This window comes from Heterocephalus glaber, unplaced genomic scaffold (genome assembly GCF_053883595.1).
Source record: "Heterocephalus glaber isolate CG9 unplaced genomic scaffold, H.glaber_assembly_v1.0 deba00000331, whole genome shotgun sequence".
NCBI lineage: Eukaryota > Metazoa > Chordata > Mammalia > Rodentia > Bathyergidae > Heterocephalus > Heterocephalus glaber.
Genome location: NW_028258142.1, coordinates 9087754 through 9104062, shown reverse-complemented (window position 1 = coordinate 9104062; position 16309 = coordinate 9087754).

The following is a 16309-nucleotide window of genomic DNA, read 5'->3' as shown; positions in this document are numbered from 1 at the left end:
CTTTTGATTGGTAAATTGAGGCCTTTAACATTGATGGTTATAATTGATAGATATTGACTCATCTTTACAACGATGTTTTACTGTTTTTTGGCTCTTTTATTTTTTATTTTTTCCCTTTCCCTTTATTTTCTTGCCTTGCCTGGTGACTTCACTCTGTTGGGCCTCATGGAGTTGTGACCTTCATTGTCTTTTTCTAAGATATTGCTTAAAATTGTTGGGATGCTGGTTTTGTGTTCATGATATTTGTCAGGTGTTCTTTTTTGTGGAAGTATATAATTTCCCCATTAGTTTTGAAAGATAATTTTGCAGGATATAACAATCTACATTGAAAGTTATTTTCTTTTAGGGCTTGAAATACTTCACTCCAGTCTCTCCTTGACTTGAGTGTTTGTATTGAGAACTCTGCTGTGATTCTGATGAGCTTTCCTTTGTCGCTGATTTGTTTCTTTTCTCTAACTGCCTGTAGGAATTTGTTCTTTTGTTGGGTTTTTGTGATCTTGACTTTTATATGTCTAGGTATAGATTTTTTTGATCATGGCCAGTTGGAATTTTATATGCCTCACTTATTTGTATGTTCAATTCTCTACATCTTTCTGGGAAGTTTTCTACTATTACTTCTGTGAACAGATTTTTTTATGTCAATTGTACTTTCTCCTGTTTTTTCATGGACTCCTATCAGTCTTATGTTATTTCTTTGCATCATCTAGCAACTGCTGAGTTGATTTCTCATGGTCCCTACTATTTTTAAGAAATCTCTGTTCATGGTCCTTAACCACAATCCTGTCTTCTATATATGATATTGTTTCTTCAAATTCCCTTAATCTGCTCTGCATGCTTTCAATGGAGTTTTTAATCTCCTGAATATCTTTTGGAATCTGTTTCATGGTTTTTGTTTCTTTCTTATGTTGGGCAATCATGGTTTCCATTTCTTTTTTATGCTGGGCATTCATGGCTTCTAGCATTTTTCTGAACACATCTATTCTTTTATCTGCTTCTGTTCTAGAGCTTCTAATCATGTCTTTTACTCTCCTCACCATCTCTGTATTTATCTGGGAAATTAATTCTGGTTTGAATTTTTCTAGGGCCTCATTCATCTGTTTTGTTACTTCCTGTGCTATCAGTTCAGGGTGTACAGGTGGTTATTATCAGACTTTTCCATTTTGTTTCCCCCAGAATTTGCCTTTTGTGAGGCGGAAGTCTGAGTTCGTGCCTTGCTTCCCATTTTTGTCATCACTTGTCTTCTCATTTTTCTTTTTGGTACTGTCCTTGATTTAATTCCTGGGTTGATACTTTGAAGTTTCTTATTGTAAGTATCTTTGTTGATGTATTTAGAACCCTTATGGAATGATTGCTTCTCAGAGGTGTCTTCCAGATATTGCTGGTCTTTAGGTATTCAGTCTGTAATGGCTCTGTGGCTATCTTATTTTCTTTATACCAGGAAGGACAACTGATTAGATCAATAACAACAACTTAGCCCAAGTGATACAATCAGCAACACAATAGCATCACGTACCTCTTAGAAAATGAAAATTTGTGGTAGTTATTAATCTATCACTTTTAACTGTGTGAATTAAATCAAAATCAAGGACCAACCCTACATGTGTTTATAGTGAATAAACTCTTCAATATAGCAACTTTTTCCTTCGGGATGGGGAGTTAGAAGGAGTTTTGGAGGGAGGTATAGGTATATAGAATGATAGGGGAAGGTTAGCAGTGAGGCCAGGAGACACAGGCAAGAGAAGAAAAGAAAAATAAAGAAGAAATATGAATTAGGGCCTGAACAGGAACACAGAGGAGATGAATAAGAGTGTGAGACAGCAAGGGAGCGAAGGAGAGAGAGAGAAAAAAAGAGAAAAGAAAGAATAAAGAGAATCATAAAAATCTTAAAAGAGTAGAAAAAGAAAAAGATTAAACATAAGAGAAAAAAATAGTGGTAATTTTGAAAATAACAAATGAAAGATAAAATGAAGGGCCTCCTTCAGGGTATGTCTGTGCTCTCACAATAGACAACATGGGCAGTCACGTGCAGATATAAGTCAATGAGTCTCAGTAAGCCAGTCACAGACCCATGAGATTCAAGCAGATTTCGGGCTGTAAGTCCCAAGTTGAGCTCCCTGTCCTTCTGCAGGTTTGAACTCTGCAAGTTTCTATTGCTGGTTCCAGCTGCCTTTACCCTGAAGGTAGTCCAGGTTTTGATGGGAGGTGATGGTCCCTCCAACTTACCAAGTATGGTACATTGGTATGCCTTTACTGCAGAGAGTCTCTTCACTTTTCCCCTGGGCCTCAGTTTTCATCAGGGAGCCTGAGAGAGGCCCTCTCTCTGTTGTTCACTTCTGCAACTCAGGACAATGGCTTTATGTTCCCCTGTGCCCCTGTAGTGTAGAACCAAGTAGCTGCACAGCCAAGAGGCCAGAGTCAGGGCAGGGATGTGAGGGGGTGGGGCCTGTTGTTGCAGGCATCCATGCTGCTATGCTGGTGGTTGGTGGGCTACCCAGTGCATCCTCACCATCTCCTGATCACAAATGGGTATGGTGAGCCAGGTGAAGCACGGCTCCAGTCAGCCCAGGGTCACCCTGCCCATCCAGCTATGCTGATGGCTGGTAGACTTCAAATTCTTTATTTTACAACATAGTATGATAATCAAAGATATCATACCATTCAATTTTTCTTAATATGTTCTGATCTGAAAGATTTAACTGAAAGCAAATAAAAATGTGATCACCCCTTCATTGTTTTAGACAATCCTCCTACAGTGTTCTCATATTAAAAAAGCATATTGGGTGCTATCTTACCATAGCTTTATTGGAAGTCAGGAAACATTATTTTATAGGCAGATTCTATATATAGTACACAAATTATATACATAGTGGGCATAAACTCAAATTTTAACATTTCTGTTTTTACCTATATGAAGAAAAAGTATTTAAAAAAATAATTTTCAAAAAGCAAATCGTTTTTTTCCTTTAAGAATAGAGTGATATTAATATCAGGCAGCTGCTATCCCTTGTGGAGATGGCCTTATTTGGGCACATTTACCTTACTGGAGATCTCTAACACTGCATACAAATGACTGGTTTAGGGATTAGATGCTCCAAGTTTCCAGCTGTGATAAAGATAAAATTTGCTGTTGATTCCTGGATTCACATCTTCCTGATGATGGAGAGGGACCACATGGAGGTGCTGAGTTTGCTTTCCTGACTTTGTCTTTAGACATAATTGCTTCTTGTGGCTATTTTCCTCTTTAATAAGGCACATGACTTACACTCTAGCACACATATACAATTTCTGTTGTCTAACTGTATACTCATTTAGGTCCTTTTATGAACATTGGGTAAAAATTGAAAAGTATTGGAAAGCCTTTTAAAAATATTTCTTTACAGTTCTGTCTTCTGTAACAGATATATGGTAGCTATGCAGCATTAATTATGCAAAATGAAAGATTATAAGTTTGAGGACAATTTATTTGAATATTTTTTGGGTTGTTTCTACCTCAAAATGTACAAACTCATTTGTCATTGAAAAAAATAGCAATATGGTTATGAAAATTATTTTCATGGTTTTAAAAATTATTATGTAAATATTTGCATATTTTACTTTTAAGAAAATTATTCCAAGAGTTTGATAAACTTTGATGGGCTTTTAAAAGCCAATTTTATAGTGATAAACCATTACTAATGTACATTCTATTATAAAATTGGTCTGTATTTCTTTTTGAATAAGGGAAGTGATTTTTGACTTTAGTATTTGTAGCAATCAAGAAAACTATGTATTTAATTCACAGTTATTAATCTCCATGTATTACTTAGGAAGCTTTACAAGAAATTTTGGGATATATATGTCTCTACACGGTTTCTTGTCATTTAAAAACTATTAAGATTATAGTTATTCCATGTCATTTTAAAACTCATTCACTTAAATAGTTCTTTGTATACCAAATAAATTGTTCTGTGAAATGAACCAATGTAATTCATCTTGGCTTTACTGACTCAGAATCAGATTGATACACTATATTTTGCTAGCAAAACACTGACTTGAAAAATTCTGATAAATACGTCCTATTTTCAATTTTAAAATGCTTCAGAAAATATACTTGCTGAACAATAAACATATGTGTATCAATTGTGAAACAAATGTCACCTAATAAATTTTATCTGGATGTAAATGTATAACTTGCTTGAGTAAAATTTCTGTTGGAGATAAAATAAAAATCCTGATTTTTTGTACTTTAAACTAATTATTTTGAGTTAAATTTTATATTTTTTTATTTGTTGCAAACACATAGCCTTATAATTTATAATATTCATGCTGATGGTGCCAAAAATATAGGACAGAGGTTGAATCACCTATATCAGGAATTAGCTGGTACATATTTTATTTTAGTATCTACTTTTTCATATAGAAAAGGAAAGAATATTTAAACTTTCATAATTATTTCTAAAGTGTCATTATGACTCAAGTAAAAGTTCTCATGAACACATTAGACCACAATTTCCAAACCCATGCATTGCTTCTTTAGTAATTGAAACTTTTTCCTCTTGTATAAATAATCATGTCACATCCAAGTTATACTTTTAGGACATTGTTACCAAAGAAACCTCCTTTTGAATTTTAATTTTATTGTGAAAAAATGTGTACCATTTATTTCAAGCTGAAAATTCAATTAGAAGTTATATCCTCTCATATTTCTAATCATATTCCTAATACACAAATAGAAATTTCTTTGCCACTATTTTGTCTTTTTTAATATATTTTTTATAAAATTAGAATATATTTCAATGAAAAGACCTTGCTTTATCTTTCAGTATTGCTGTCAGTATCTTTCTTGAGTAATTATGTGCATATATGATGATTATTTAATATTTCATATTATAGGCTATCATAATTTATTAAACTTTGGCAGATATTCAAGTATTTTCCAGTGTTTGACTTTTATTAACACTGAAGTAAATATTCTGTTAATAACTAATGTATACATTATGAACAAGTAACACCCAATGATCACCTAAATAAATCAATTTTTGTTCCCAAAACACTCTTTCAAACTGCCTCAGTAGAGTTGTTTTGTTATGAGATGAAAGTTCTAGTAGTCTGAATGACTGCTCTGATTACTCTCAAGTAACACAAAATCTGAGTCTTCATTGGTATTATAAATTATATAATTTCAGTAATTAAAATTGACCACATTACAATCAACCCAAACTTTTATTATTTCCAATCCAAATCAGCTTCCATTTCTCTCCTTGCCATGATAAAAATTAGTTTCTGATCCTCTGGTGTAGTATTTTTAGAAAAATATAGGACAGCCACTTAAGTTTTAACTTGAGATAAAAATCATTTTTCCAGTGTAAGTTCCATGAAAAATATAGATCGTATTTAAAATAAAATCATGTCATCAGCAGTTCTGATTTACATATTCATCCTGAATTTTTATTTTAAATTCTCTATTTGATGTCCTTATTTGGGGACTGAGTACCAAAAGCAAATATGAAGAAAGAAAAATAAACTATTTACTTGATTAGTATGGACACTGTTTGATTACATGGACTGAATTGTGTCCCTCCAAAATTCACATGTTGAAGATCTAGTCTCCAATGTGACTGTATAAGAAAATAATGTTAAAAGAGGTAATTAACGTTAAAAAAGTCATAAGGTAGTTTTAACATAAAGTCCAATAGGATTGGTAGTTTTAGAAGACCAGAAAGGCTTCTCTCTCTCTCTCTTCTCTCTCTCTCTCTCTCCCTCTCTCTCTCTCTCACTCCTTCAGGTACACTTCTAAAATCAACCCCTAACTACAAAGAGCACTGATTGATCTATGAGATTGGATGGTCTTGTCTGCCATGGACTTATTTGGGTGGGCCATGTGACTTATTTGTCAATTAAATGTGAATAGAAATAATGGGAGCTATTAAAAAGAGGGAAATTTCAGAAGCATGGAGATGTTTAGTGCCTTGCCTACACTATTTCTGTGGGGTCTGTGTACCAATTTCCCATTATAGCAAAACTAAACTCTTGATAGCTCTGACAGATTTGTTACTGGGAATACAGGTTTCAATGCAGCAAGAATCCTGACCTTTACTTCCTTGGTCCTCATTCCATTGTGCCCTTGATGAAAGAAATATTTCAAGACACACAGGTTTTGCAGAAATGTAGGGAGAATTTATTTTAAAGTATATAGAGAGTTACACTTTTGAGCACAAAGGAGAGCAGTGCCAAAAAGGCATCTGCACTGAATGTGAGTTTGGATAAAATTTTATAACACACAAAAGTTACTCATGGGGTTTAAAGAACTAATAGAGCTGTGATGCTTATCAACATTTTACTTAGACATCACTTTGGAATTGCAAAGCGATTTCCTGTCCCATTTACATGATCAGTGTTTCCTCAGGGATTTGAATCACGTGAGGAATTTGTGAAAGAGAATTTGAGAAAGACAAATGTTTAATTCAAACCAGGCCCCTGCCCAAGGAAGGTATCACTGGGTTGTAGGATATAGCACCCCGGAATGCAGTATATCTTGTTCTGAATTAGATGGTGAATCATCAGAAGAAATGTGTACAGTTTATAACACTAAGATGCCATTGTGCTATGTGGGATAGCTTTGGGTCTGATACCTGACATGGTTATAAATACATTATACATTGAAGTTCTTCAGTAAGTAAGTGGCTCTGCATGCTATTTTGAAATTCTTCCACCATAATTCCTCAGGCCTGCTGATTTCTCCCTATCTACTTAACAGATTGATCACTGGTATTAGATATTATAGTGAGAAAAAAAGAAAGAAGTTTTGCTTTCTAATGAAGAACAAAATCCAAAAAAAAAAAATTGCAGACAGTATTAAAGAATATGAGAAATGTTTCTGGGAAGGAAGGAACATGAAAATATGAGAAATGTTTTCAGAACATTTCCCCATTGTTAGGAGACACATGATTAAATTATTTATGATCTAAAATTTTGTTTTAAATTTTGTATTGGAAAAGATAATGAGCTCACTTCTATTTACCACCTCCTTCCCTGCTAACTTTGTTCAGAGAAAATGAACTATGAATCTAATGGAGTCAGGTTATGGGCACTTGTTGGGTCAAGTTGGTTCATGGAACAGTTTGGGTCAACTCTTGTGGTTATAAAGAATGGTCCTGTCACCAGCTGCTTTCTAAGCACTAAAGTTAATAGGACCTAGATGACTTTTCCAGGTACTTTTCTTTCAACTTCTTCATTTTCAGACATGATTCAATGAGTTCAATGAGAGTTTGTGTTTCTAAGTAAGCTGACAATCCATTTCCCTCCCTATTGTCCAGGAAGCATGCCTTATGATGTGGAAGTGATGATAAGATCTTGATGATAAGAAATGATATTGTTAGAATAGCTACTATGCCATTTATTCCAACACACTGGATCAGGATACTATGACTTGGCACTTAGGTGAAACAATTAATAGAAAATGATACATTACTTTTCATTTCCTGTTGCACCATGCATATAGTGCCTAGAAGAATTCTTAAATTTCATTTATTTCAAATAGAATTTATTTTAGAAGAATTTAAATTGACAGAAAAATTGTGAAACTGTTCATTGTCTTTTCCTAAACCACCTACCCATCTTCCCTTGTGATTAAACCTTACATGTGTATGGTGTATTTTGTAAAATCAATGAAATGATACTAATATACATATAAAATATATAAAATAATATATAAAAAGATACTTAGTGCAGATTCCCTTAGTTTTTACTTAAAACCCTTTAGTTGCAGTATCCTTTTTAGGATACTGTATTAAATTTATTTAAGAGGTTCTTTGTAGTGACAATTTCCTTTCTTGTTTTTTATTATTTAACAATCTTGAGTACTAGTTAGGTAATTTTTTGGAATTTCTCTAAGTTGGGATTGTTCTACAATTTTCTCATATAAGACTTGGATTTTGGGTGAGAAGATCACTGAAATAAATTGCTATTTTCATAATATGAAGGATACATATTTTAACATCACTTGTTACTGCTGATCTTGACCTTGATCACCTACCTGAGTAAGATTTCTCCATAGTAAAGATATTCTGGTTTTCATTTCTATGTTCTGTGGAATGATTTACTAAATACATCTCATGTCTAAGGAGTGAGAAAAAAACCATTGCTTTCTTTAATTTGTTGTTCTAATAATTGTACATTTGGTAAACCAGAGTTCTTTAATTTGAATCCCTTTGACTTATTTCTCTCAATCTATATGGGCATGTATTCCTATGTGCTTTGTCTCTTTGTACACCACAAGATGCTTCAAGCTCATATCACATGTGACTCACTAGTCCTAGAAAGTGCATCTTCTCCAAAAAGCCAGATTGCTCTGTAGCTGGAAGAGAGTATTAAAAACCTAGTTACAGGGTCTGGGTGGGGTGCGGCACAGTGTCTATCATGGGTAAGGTCCTAGGCTCAAACCTAAGAACAATAATAAATGAATGAATGAAGGAATGACTAGATGAATAAATAAATGTATAGGTTCTGTGCTTGTCGCTATTGTGGTTCTGTGGTTTGTAGGAGCTCTCAGCTGATAAAGAAATGTGTATACGTACACTGTCCCATAGGCACCCTTGTCTATAAATATTCCTGTATGCAGCCATTTATAACTGTGTTAATGTAAATATTAGTTTATAAAAGTTTTGAGCACAGTGTTTGTACATATTATTATTTTAATATTTATAGGATCCATAGTAATGGTTTCTCTATCATTTCTATTATCAATGTCTGTATTTTTTTCTGTGAAAGGCATTATCTATAGTATTGTCAATTTCATTGGTCCTTTTAGAAACCACATTTTCACCAAGATGATTGTTTTATGTTGACTTACTACCTTCAATTTTAGTCATTTCTAACCTATTTTTTATTATTTCTTTTCTTCTGATTACTTTAGGCTTAAGTTGCACTTGACTTCACTAGTTTATAAAGGTCAAAACTTAGATTTGTTTCCTGAGTTCTTGATTTCTGATATATGTAGTTATTTAGTAATATAAATTTCCTTCTCTATAGGTCAAGAAGACATGATTCTTGGTTCTTTGTAGTGAGAATCTAAGAGAGGTGGAATTCATGGAAATCAGATCCATAAATAGATGAGAACTTCCCTACAGCTATAGCCGCAGGAGTTTCTGGTCCAATATGAGTCTACACTTAGCCTGCTGAGAATTACCAAAAGGATAATTTGAATGTTCCTAGTTATTTATGATTCCAGGAGATTTGGCTCCTTAAATTGATCTCATTTGAAACGTTCTGTTCTCAACTTTCTTTTCAGATTGAGAAGTGGAAATTTTTAATGTGATTTTGTCATTTGAGTTATCCAAGAAAAGTTCTTACTTTTTAGTTTTTTTTCAGCTTTTCAAAATATGGCTTTTTGCATATTATAGATGAACAAAGATATCTCTTTTACTTTTTGTATGGAAGTTATGAGGCAAATATCTCCTTTATTTAATGTGTTAGAGAAAATTTCATGCCATGGTTCAGTGTGACAATGTTGTCTAAATTTCTTCAAGCACTTATGTCCACATAGAGATGCCACAGACCGCACAGCTGAGTCTGCTGTACTGATGGTCTATCTCTTTATTTTGCTAGCCTGTTGTTATACTTGAGTACTTGTCTTATTTGATGCTATCCATGATTTCTACTTGTTTGCACTTGGGACATCACAGGATCTTTCTGAATTTTCTTATGGAATAATTTCTCACATCTCAACTCCCTTTCTTCTTGATGACATTCCTGCCAGCTCTTGCCAAAATTCCTTAAGTAAAACTGCTCACATGCGTTGAAATTTATCTAATAATTAATGTCATAGTTTCCAAGTCTAACTCTCCCTGAGATTTCCAGAAATTCTCCCCAATTTGATGAAAGCATCTATTTCTAAAGTGTGTCATCATGACTATACAAGCCAAACTCTACATATCTCTTCTATAATAGAAAAGTTAAATATCAGTAAGGAAATTCCACACCTACTGTAGTTTGATGTGTTAGTTTATGTATAAACATTTTAGTTTTTGCTTTAATTTTCTCTTTCCTTTGCATCCATGCATCCATACCTATCTTGTTCTTTTCTGTGTTGAAGTGATTAATAGTGACACTGTCTGGTGCCTTCACCAGCTGTTGAAGAATACAGGAAATTTTTGTTTATCCTTTCAAAGGTTTGCATTTATCTAAATGAATAAATCATTGACAACAATATTTTCTTTTTTCTTTCTCATGGATAATATATAAAATTTCCAGTCATGTAATATTCATTATTATGTCTACTGTATTAACAGCAATGATATGGATAACAGACTCAAGAATATCTGTTGATTTTATGGTTCATTTAGTAAGCAATGTATGTGTTGGTAGATTTGTGCTGCCTAAAAAAATCCTCTTAATTTTCTGAGCTTATAATGTACAATAGTGTACCATGGGAAATGTCTTGTTGAAAAAATGTTAATTGAATTTTTATATATTAACATGTCTTGGGAAATAGATAAATTAAAAGAAAATATTCACAACTATTTAAATGTTTAAGACACAATTTTAAACTGATTTTTGAATGACAGAAAGCAATTACAGGCAATAGCAGATTTGTGTTTTGTGGATGGAGGATGACTATCATGTGATCTGATTAAATTGCAGGTGATTTTTAGTATGATATTTTAATATTTTGAAAATTGTTCCCATATTTCATAAACTTATTGAATAAAATCACAATTTAATCTTTAGAAAGTGTCATAAATAAAATGAAAATTTTTAACATTTCTTATTTTTTTAAAGTAGGAAGATATTTATTGATAGGAAAGCTCTTGAGGGGCAGGAGGAGTCCTGAGTGGGTAGCCAAGGACCACACTTTAAAGAGAAGTTTTATGGGGTGAAACCCACATGGGTACAACATGGGTCAAACCCATGAACATCCAATAAGGTTACAAGTATAGTCACTTAGGCAATGGTGGTCCAATTGAACCAAGTCACTTGGCAAGGATACAAAGATTTTCATTAAGGGTGGGAGTCAGGAATATTTCCTGGAAAGGCTGGGTTAAGACCTTGACCCCCCTCCCAGGTGATTGATACCTATTTAGAATATCAGTCACTGCTATTTATCCCCAGGGGAAGCACAAGGGTGTGTAGTTTCTCTCCTTTTACAATTCTGACCTTCAGTGAATGTGTCTTGGGCCACAATTGTCCTCTGTACCCAGCCCTGTATAACTGGCTGTAATTTTTATAACTAACTTAGCTGTCTACAATACCAAAAGCCCCCAATATCCTTCCAACAAATCCCCTTGGCTTAGGTTGGTCTGACCCTTTCTGTCTGTACAGCCAGGAAGTCTAACTGATGTGGTGCTGTGGTTTGTTTCACCTTTGTGAATACTGAATGATTGCAAGGCTCTGGCCTCCATACATGTGTGACTGGTGGATGATGTGTTTCATATGTAAGTGGCTAAGTTTTCTGATCTATATGATTGAGGTTATACAATTATCACCTTGATAAGATTATTATGTAGTACAAATGGTTGTTGATATTTGCAAATAAATCCAAAGCAATACCTGAAACATTTTAGATATAAAATAAATGTTGATTCACCTCATCATGTATTAATTTCACTACTGTATTCCCCCTAAATTTTCTACAGGTAAGGACTTACTATATTTATGATTTGTTTACTATTGTTTACATGACTAATTGCCAAGTGTAAATTCAGTTATCTTCAAATAAAATATTTTTTGGTGATTTACTAAACAGAATTAAACAAGCTGTACTGAATGAAATTATCATACTTTATCAAATATATCATCAATAGGCACTGCCATTTTTCTATGGACAATGGGCAAAGGCAATTGCACTCTTAGACAGAAATAGTGGTTAGGTATACAATCTCAATAAAGATGAATGTATTAAGGATAGGTTGCCTGGATGAAAAAAAATTGGTATTTTTCTTTTCTTTCATCCAAAACTGAAAAGTAAAACAGAAACATGTGGCAGAGACTAAACAGAAACATATACGAAACTAACACATATGAAGCATTCTGTATCATTTCAATGATACACTGAGAAAGTTCTATGTATGGGACTAAGATAATGAATAAACCAATATTTATCAAAAAAAAGCTTAAAGCATTCAAGTGCAAACTGACAAGATGATCAGTAGGCTGATTATACATTATCATCTCAAGAGTAAACACAGTTATTTGTAGAAATCAAATCATAGTGAAATAAGATCAAAATCATCAGTTTTGATTAAGAAAATTAATGTTCTTATAAATTTGTTAGGTTTCAGAAAAGCAGTTGTGATCCCATTTGCATCTAATTCCAAAATAATGGTACAAAAATAACTATGAATGTTATATTTTGGTGGTAGGCATAGTTGATGTTTGCCTCTATTAAATAGGTTCACTCATATTAATGAAATTTCATAAGAAAGGGGTTTCCATAACTGATTACATACAAAGGATACTGATGATGTTCATCAAATTTTTACTAATATAATCACAAATTTAATCTGAGATTTCAAATAAAACTTTAATTCTAATTGTTGCATTATTTCTTCTGATGAGAAGATCCACTTGCACTGAGTTTGGGGCAAGGGATACCCTACATGACCCAACACCAGATATCACACAAACTATGCATGTGTTTTTTACAGAAGTCATTAGTCACTATTTTTAACCATTCAGTCTTGACTTAGCTGTAAAGATTTTAAAGTATGTTTTCCATTCAAGCCAATGAAGTTAACATTCAAGATTATCTATCATAGAAAGTTATAAGAAAGATGTCATTTTTATAAATCTATAAGTCCTGTTAATCCAACCAAAAATTTTTTGATATAGGTTTTCACAGAATGAAAATATAGTCACCATGTGTCTAATGATAAAATTGCTAGATCACAATTAAACATCTTAAAACTGTGTCACTTTGCAAACAGTGATCATCTCCATTCTAAATTTTCCTTATAGCTTTTTTCTTCACTTTAGTCAGGTACAGTAATTACCACCTGCTATATTTACTGCTAATTTTTTCCTCCCAACCAGATGTTAGATGCTGTGATGGCAGGAGTCCTGTGCTATTTGTCATTTTATCCTCAGAATTCAATAAGAAGTTTAGTGTAATTTATTCACAGAGTAACTGAAAAATACACTGAATGTTTAAATTTAAAAAATGTATAACAATAAAAGATACATTGCCATGCATCCCCCTTGGAATAGCCCCCTTTGCTTCACTTATCCCTTAATTCCTGTAGCTTGCTAAAGCAGTTCTGAATCCTTTTTTCCTGAGTGTCTTTTCCATTATCATGGCTGCCCCTATGTCCTGAATTCATTCAAAATGCTTCCCTTGCCTGGCCATTTTGACTGTAAGGAAGAGCCAGAAGTGACAGTGTGCTAGATCTAGTGAATAAGGGGATGAGAACACACTGTAATGTTTTTACTTGCCTGCCTTTCTGTTGGATGGCACACAGGAGTGAAATTCATCATATTTTTTTTCATTACACCTTATGAAGACATTTAGGAAAGAATGCTTCCAGAACCACTGAAAGTGGCAAGAAGGATGAGCTAAGTGTGTTTGAAGTGAGAGAAAGTATTCTGAAGAGGATTAATGGTAATGTGTCTTTTAATGTAATTTTTAAGTGCTCATTGCATACTCTATTTTGATCATACCTTTTAATGTAGAAGTCAGGTTATATGAAATCAAAATTCTTGTTTGTTGAATACAATGAACTAACCATATTTACAGCTGACATTTAGTAACATCACATAACTATGTAATTATAGAGTTTTAGTGTATAAAAATTACAGCTCAACACAAACTCTTAACACAAAGATGAAGAAAAGGAAATTTCATCTCCCTGAAGTAAAAATTTCTTTCTATAAGATGATAGAGAACTGTTTATATCTTTCTTTTTTTTTCTTATCAGAAACACATTCACTCCAATCTCAGTTGGTCATTTAATTGGCAGGTTTCATAGAAAAGTTGCCCTGGTCTCCATAAACTTTCAATTTTTCCTTCTAAACGAAGACAGTAGGATTTTGCAAATGTCAAACTAAGAAAATGCAACAGAGCTATCAGTTCTAAGGGAAGAATGTTACAGGATATCCAATTATTATTTTCTGACTTCTAGGAGAATGTCAATCAAAGTCTCCTTTTTGACTGCAGCAACAATATAGATCCATGGGACTGATTATAAAAAAGAGTCAGCAATGTTTTTAAAGATGTATCTGAATTTTTATAATATTAATTTTATAATAATTGAACAATAAAGATATCAAACCTCTGTGATCCTTTTATATTAGACATTTAAAAATAATGAAAACAAAAACTTTTTGATAGATTCTAAGGCTTAAACTACAAAGGGAACAGTGTGGATCTGTGGAAAGTCTTAATGTTCACTGTTATGTTTCCAAAATCTATTTTTAATTAAACATTTGCATATAATAATTTTTGAAAATTAGGTAAAAGAAAGAATACATAATTCTTTAATATGATTTCATAATACTGTACCATGTTTTCTGAAAAATGAAAATATATTGATAAAGTTATGGTTTCATTATTAATATCTAACATATAGGATAGTAATAACTTTGAGTACAGTTTTTAATATTCTGGTTGAGATTCTCTGTGATGTCTTTAATTGATAGGGAGAAATATTATTATGAAAACAAAAAAATTTCATTTTGCAATTGACCATTTCCAAGGATTTTGATTATCATTTGATTTTGCTCTATACCTTATTTTTAACATATTTTTCCTAGGTATGATATCACATTTAATATATGGTAGTTATTTTAAATGTAAACAATGCATGGACATATTAAAATTTTTTAAAGATGAATGTGATTATTTGCAAATGAAAGAAAAAACAGAGTTCTGTCATATGGTGGATTGTGGTCAGACTCAAAGGGGTTATATCCACTGAATTTGAGCTCCAGAACAGCCCAGAAATATTACCAAAGTATTTACGGTAGAAATATATACTTTCAAGTACATTTTATATGTCTTGTGTTATGAAAATATAATTTTGTTATTATAATATATGGATAGAATTATAAAAATCATATATCCACATGTAAAATAATAATTAAAATATTATAATCAGTATTTATGGCAAATATATCTGGGTAGTCCAAAATGTGCTTTAATAAGGAATCATAAATTTATGAATCACAAGAATAGACATAATGTTACAATTTCTTCCATACTGTAAAAGAACTAAATTAATTAATAATATTTTGGTTGATACTTTGGAAAAATAGTTTCTTGAGTTTTTCCCATGATGCAATTACAATATGATTGTATATAACCTCTATACTTTAATCAAATATATTTGTTTTGTATTCCCAATCAACACTGTTATAATCATCATACATGGGAGCAAGGATTTATCCCTTCAGAGCCATTGTGCATATAAGAGCTAGTCTCATTCTAATTTTCAAGCAGATTTCCCATCAAAAAGAATTTCAAATTTAAAGTATTTTAACCCAGGATTTATTCATATTGAGCATTTATATCTCCAGACCAAATTCACTGTAAGAAATGGTAATACTATTTTAATTTTCTCAGTGCCATTTTAATCTCTGGCCAGTAAATATTTACGGAGTCTTTTTGAAATATTAATGCCTCTAATCCTTCATACCTAAAACAAAAATGTCATTCCCTTTGGGGTCTCAGACTCAAGTGGAGACATATGGAAATCATTAAACATTTTAGCTGAAAATCTTTTTAATATAATTGCTGCATTATTTCAATAAAACTTTGTAAAAGTGAATGTAAGGAATACAATAAAAATTGCTTTAGGGAAATAGGAAAGGATTTGCACATTTATTCATCTCAGAAAAGTGAATTTTATTTTGTTTTTAAAATATTATCTGACATCTTGATGGTGAAAGAAGCTCAAAAAATGTACCTTCTCAACTCCACTGGTTGTAATATGGGAGAAAGAAATAAAAGGATTATAAAATATGCCAAATGTTAACACAGACACCCTCCAAGATGGGATACATAATTAATAACCATCAGAATGATTGGAGAAAATCCTCTGCTGTAACAGTCAGTGGCTTCACTTACCATCTTTCAAATCCACCTAACTGTGTGGAACAGCTACAATTCTAAGTTTGAAAATGAAGAAATTTAAGAGACTTGGTTGATGACATATAGAATATAGGCTAGTTACCACATGATTCTTTTTTCTGTGTATGGATAATGTAACTCATATGGATTTCATGTAGAATTACTGCTGAAATACTGACAATTTTCATGACATAATTACAATAAAATTAGGCATATCCTCTATATTTAAAATCAAATATATTTATTTTGTATTCAAAATCAATACTGTTT